A 6,000-nucleotide genomic window follows, 5' to 3' on the forward strand; every position below is an offset into this window, starting at 1 on the left:
CAATATAGAGGGCATTGGAGATGTTGTCTTGAAGACTACTCTTGGTTCTAATTGGACCTTGAAAAACGTAAGGTACATTCCTAAATTAAAAAGGAAACTTATTTCGGTTGGTCAATTAGATGATGAAGGTAACGCGGTTACTTTTGAAAACCGCCAATGGAAGGTGGTTAAGGGTAGTTGTGTAGTGGCTCGTGGACATAAAAGGAGAACTCTTTATATGGTTGAAGTGTTTGATGAAGACACGGTGGTTTCTACGGTTAATGTTGAATCCGAATCAACTCTATGGCACCGAAGACTCGGGCATATGAGTGAGAAGGGTATGAAGATGCTTGTTTCGAGTGGGAGAATTCCGGATTTGAAAAAGGTAGAACTTGGGTTTTGCGAACCATGTGTATATGGGAAGCAAAAGAAGGTGACTTTTGGGAAATCAGGGAATGCACCTAAGTTGGAGAAATTGGAGCTCGTTCATACGGATGTGTTTGGTCCAACCAATGTAGAATCACATGGAGGTTCTCGCTATTATGTCACCTTCATTGAAGACTCCACTTAAAAGGTATGGGTTTATTTTCTTAAAGCTAAATCCGATGTATTTTATACTTTTGTGAAGTGGAAAGCTATGGTAGAAAATGAGACTAACTTGAAGGTCAAGTGCTTGAAGTCGAATAATGGAGGGGAATATGGTAGTCTTGAGTTTAAAGACCATTGTGCAAAGCTCGGTATTAGAATGTTGAAAACGATACCGGAGACACCGCAACACAATGGGGTCGCCGAACGTATGAATCGTACGTTAAATGAAAGGGCAAAGAGTATGAGACTACATGCCAGTTTGCCTAAAATGTTTTGGGTGGATGCGGTTAAATACGGCGGCTTATTTGATAAATAGGGGACCCTCAACACCGTTGGGTTTCCGAATTCCCGAGAAAGAATGGCATGGTAAGAAGGTGAGTTATGGTCACCTTAGGATCTTTGGGTGTAATGCTTATGTGAAGACCAAAGATGCGGATAGAGACAAGCTTGAAGCTAAGTCAAAAAAGTGTATTTTCATAGGTTACGGGTCGGATGAAATGGGTTATCGTTGTTGGGATAACGAGGCTAGAAAAGTGATTCGTTCTCGTGATGTTACCTTTGATGAAGATTCGGTCTATGGCAAACCGAAAACAGGGAATCCCAAACCGGGTCATGTTACTTTTGGTGATGTTTCTATTGATGATCTTGCAGGTTCTAGTGGGAGTACGGGTAACAATGAATTGCCAATTAACGGTGAGACATCGGAAAATGCTAATGATGGGGATGGTTCAGAAAGCGGTGATGATTCCGAACATAGTGCGAGTTCTAGTGATGAGGAGGACACAAATGAAGTCCAACCATTTCGGTTGCTCCTACACTAAGACGCTCGACTAGAGTGCCCAAACCTAATCCTAGGTATTCTCCATCAGCAAACTACTTGCTCTATACCGAGAATGGTGAACCCGAAAGTTACTTTGAGGCAAGGAAGACAAAAGAATCCATACAATGGGAGCTTGCCATGAAAGAAGAGATGGGGTCACTTGAGAAGAATAGAACTTGGTCACTAGTGAAATTACCTCATGATAAAAGGGCGTTGCAAAGTAAATGGGTGTATCGAATCAAGAATGAGTTGGATGGCAAGAAAAGGTACAAGGCTCGTTTGGTGGTTAAAGGCTTTCAACAAAAGAAAGGAGTTGACTACCAAGAGATATTTTCTCCGGTGGTGAAGATGACTACTATTCGTTTGGTACTTTCTATGGTTGCATCCGAGGGCTTACATCTAGAGCAACTAGATGTGAAGACCGCATTCTTACATGGTAACCTTGATGAAGAGATCTATATGAGGCAACCCGAGGGCTTTGAGGTAAAGGGTAAAGAGAAGTGGGTTTGTAAGCTAAAGAAAAGTTTGTATGGATTGAAGCAAGCACCTCGGCAATGGTACTTGAAGTTTGACGAGTTTATGAAGAAGATTGGTTTCTTAAGATGTGAAGCGGATCACTGTTGCTACTTGAAGAAATTCAAGTCTTCTTACATAATCTTATTGTTGTATGTTGATGACATGTTACTTGCAGGTTCCAACATGTCCGAAATCAACAAGTTGAAGGGATTACTTTCCCATGAGTTCGAGATGAAAGATCTTGGTGGTGCTAGGCAAATACTTGGCATGAGTATTGTGCGTGATCGTGTGAAGGGTACTCTATACTTGTCTCAATCGAAATATATTGAGAAAGTTGTAGAGAGGTTTAACATGGAAAATTCAAAGGCTTGTTCTATGCCTTTGTGTAGCACAATAAAGCTATCGAAAAGTCAATCACCTAAAATGGTAGAAGACAAAATGGAGATGGAAAAGGTTCCATATGCATCGGCCGTGGGTAATGTTATGTATGCCATGGTTTGTACAAGACCCGATATTGCTCACGCAGTGGGAGTTGTAAGTCGTTATATGTCTAATCCGGGAAAGAGCATTGAGAAGCGGTTAAATGGTTACTTCGTTATTTGAAAGGTACTTCTAATATGAGATTGTGCTTCTCTAAAAGCAATGTCTTACTTAGAGGTTATGCGGATGCTAATTTGAGTGGATGTGACGATTCGGGAAAAAGCACTACGGGTTATGTTTTCACAATTGAAAAGACGGCGGTTAGTTGGATGTCTCGACTACAAAAGAGTGTTGCTTTGTCAACCACCGAGGCCGAATATATGGCTATTGCAGAAGCTTCTAAAGAGCTTGTTTGGTTGAAGAACTTCTTAGGTGAGTTGGGTAAAAGACAAGACTATTGTGTCTTGTATTGTGATAATCAAAGTACAATACATCTTGGGAAGAATCCGGTGTTTCATAGTAGTACGAAACACATTAAGTTAAGGTATCATTTTATTCGACAACATATAAATGATGGTACTTTAGCATTGGCAAAAGTCCTTGGTACGAAGAATCCTGCTGACATGTTTACTAAGGTGGTTACGACGGAGAAGTTGAGGTTTTGCGTTGCCTCAACCGGTCTTCTCATGACTTGATGAGAGAAGACGTCGACTAGGGAATTAGAGAGTTGATATTTCGATTCTAACAAGTAGTGTTGAAGACCTTGTATCGAAAGTCTGCTCATCCGAAGTATGTGTTGAGTGTGCGTGTCCCAAATGGAGTTTGGCGGTATAATGGTGGTTTAACGTTCTTGGTTAGATCGTTGATATTTTTGGGTTGACGAAGGTTGGGTTTGTTCAAAGTCTCCAAGTGGGAGATTGTTGGAGATATGGAGTACTTTAAACAATTAGAGGGAAGATTCTAGGAAACTCACACGAAGCTTCCACGAAGTTGTTAGGAAACTCACATGTAGCTTCCACAAAGTTGTGAGGAAATTCACATGTAGCTTCCATGAAGCTGTCAGGAAACTCACATAAAACTTCAAGGAATTGTTTTAGCTTACTCCTTAAACCATTCTATAAATAGACCCTCTTGTAACTCATTGTAAACATACCAAGAAAAATTATCAATAATATTCTCTAGTTGGCCGTGGACTAAAGCAATCACAACGATTGCATATAACCACGTTATCTCTTGTGTCGATTTACATTTCTTGCAATTATAATCTTTCGTTCATTAAGTGGGTTAGTAATCTTGTAGAATTACTATCGGTGAGTGATCTTGTTAAATCACTTGCGTTGTTTTGGATCCTAATATCCTTACATGCGGCTATACACATGTTATTCCAAAAGAGTATAATTTTACGGTATTAGTTAAACCTATGATTGATGAGTTTTTTAAATGATAGTGATGCAAAGTTTTGATGAACAAGCCATATTTCTCAATTTCTTTGGCCAGTCCTCAACAGTTAGTGCAATGAGTATGTAACCCTTAATGAGCACCAACTGCTTGATGAAATTCCCCAATGAGACTTTGATCTTATTTGAACCTCTTAATATATAATGTCGATCTTTTTTGTTTACTATTATTTCAGCTAAATGCTACTACACGTTATTGACATGACTGACCTCATCATGATTCAGGCTGCAGACAACAAACTTTGATCCTTAAGAAGTTTTTAATGTAGTGCTAGTTAGAATAATTTTAGCTAATATTTGACTTTATGCTAGCTGATATTATTGGTGTTGTTTTGTGCTGTTTTGCTTGCTTCATATATCAAAGTTTTAATTTTGAAGTTATTAGCTGTTCATTAAGCTTATTGCAATGCAATTTTGTGTTTCATGCAGGATACTTGCTTGAAATACATATATAGTTTCTACATATACATAATTTCAGCCTGACTCCTTTGGCACAAACCACTTTTAACCAGATACCCAACCTGCATATTTGGGTGGTCGTGGTTCACTCTTTAAAATATGAGTGCATATTTATTTAACGGGTCGCTTCATTTCCCTTCGATTCCCACAACCCAAATGAATTTCACCAACATATCTTTTTCCATAAATTACAAATTCTACCCGCATAAAAAACCTAGAGGATACACAGTTACCTGCAGTTCAACAACTCGATACAAAAGAAATTCATCAAATTCTGAGGAAAATGCAGAGGCTCAAGAATTGGTTCGAACATTGTTGAAGAATTTAGGTATGACAAGACATTGCTGTCAACACCGAACAAGTATGTAAAGTTAATCAGAACTGAACACTGTTTTCTTATGTTTGAGAAGCTTGGCAAGTCTGTTTTCTTGAGGTTAGCCTTTTTTTTTTTTTTTTTTTAAAGTTTGAAACTTTTTTAAATTTTAGGTGTGTAATATAGATTTTTTAATATTATGTTTGTTAACTTTTTTGTGTGTGTTTGGAAATGCATATACTTAAGTGCTAATGTATTTAAAATGTGTTCAAAATAAGAACCTGTCCTCTAGTTATATAAAATAAAATAAAATAAAATAAAATAAAATTAAATAATGATAATAATTAATAACTTAATAATAATTATAATAATAATAGTAATAATAATAATAATTAATATAATTATAATAATTTTTTTTTTAAATAAGCTAGAATGCAGTGGTAACTAATCAGAGGTGCTTAATAAGCTATAAGCAATTGATATGCCCTCTTTAAACAAACTGTATGTTCATGTTTTTGCCATAAACATTTGGTTGTATTTTGTTGTATAAAAGATAAAAGTGAGCTGCAAAATTGTAAGTCATGCTATTTCCGTATGTAGAAACCGGTCAAATATACCAATCATCCCCTCCCCTCTATACCTTAAAAGATGAGAATTATTTTTAAAACCTCCTTCACAAGTCACAACCCAGGGATTGTGTCACTTTTCAACATCTGTCATCAGGTAACATTTCGTAGGATTTGACGATGCGAGATCATGATCTACAGTAATCAACAAAGATTACAAGTTTTTAACTGTTAGTAAAAGCTTTATGATTTAGCTTTGCTTGATCACACCGAGTCAACTCTGAAAATGGTATTTAAACTTTATTTCTTCCATTGGATTTCTACTGCTGCCCAAAAATTGTGCCCATGTATCTATCCATTACTTTGTTAAAATATCATAATGTATTTCTAAAATGATTTAGAATTAATAGATATTTTATTAGAAGATATTAGAGATATAAGATATTAACTACTCTGGTAGATATTTAAGAAGATTAGACTACAAAAATCTAGATATTAAAGTAAGTCAAAATATCAGAATAAACTATAGAAAGTCCACCCACTTATTATGCCTATATATAGGCTAGTTGTCTCTCAAAATGGGTGTACAAAACACAATCAAACAACATTTTTCTACTAATATAAAAACTACTTTCTAAAGATTCCTATCCATATTCAACTTTAATAAATACCCCCTCATTTATCACAAATATATAAATTAATCTCATAACTAAAACTTATAAATCATCACACTTAATAAATTAATCTAAAATTAACAAGTGGTATCAAGAGCCATTTTGGGCGTTCGTTCGAATACAACATGACTACCGTCGGTGCATACAATATTCCCGTCCCCATCTTTGATGGCGACAACTATGATTTTTGGAGTATCCGAATGAAGAC

Source organism: Rutidosis leptorrhynchoides, chromosome 8, assembly GCF_046630445.1.
Source record: "Rutidosis leptorrhynchoides isolate AG116_Rl617_1_P2 chromosome 8, CSIRO_AGI_Rlap_v1, whole genome shotgun sequence".
NCBI classification, from domain to species: domain Eukaryota; kingdom Viridiplantae; phylum Streptophyta; class Magnoliopsida; order Asterales; family Asteraceae; genus Rutidosis; species Rutidosis leptorrhynchoides.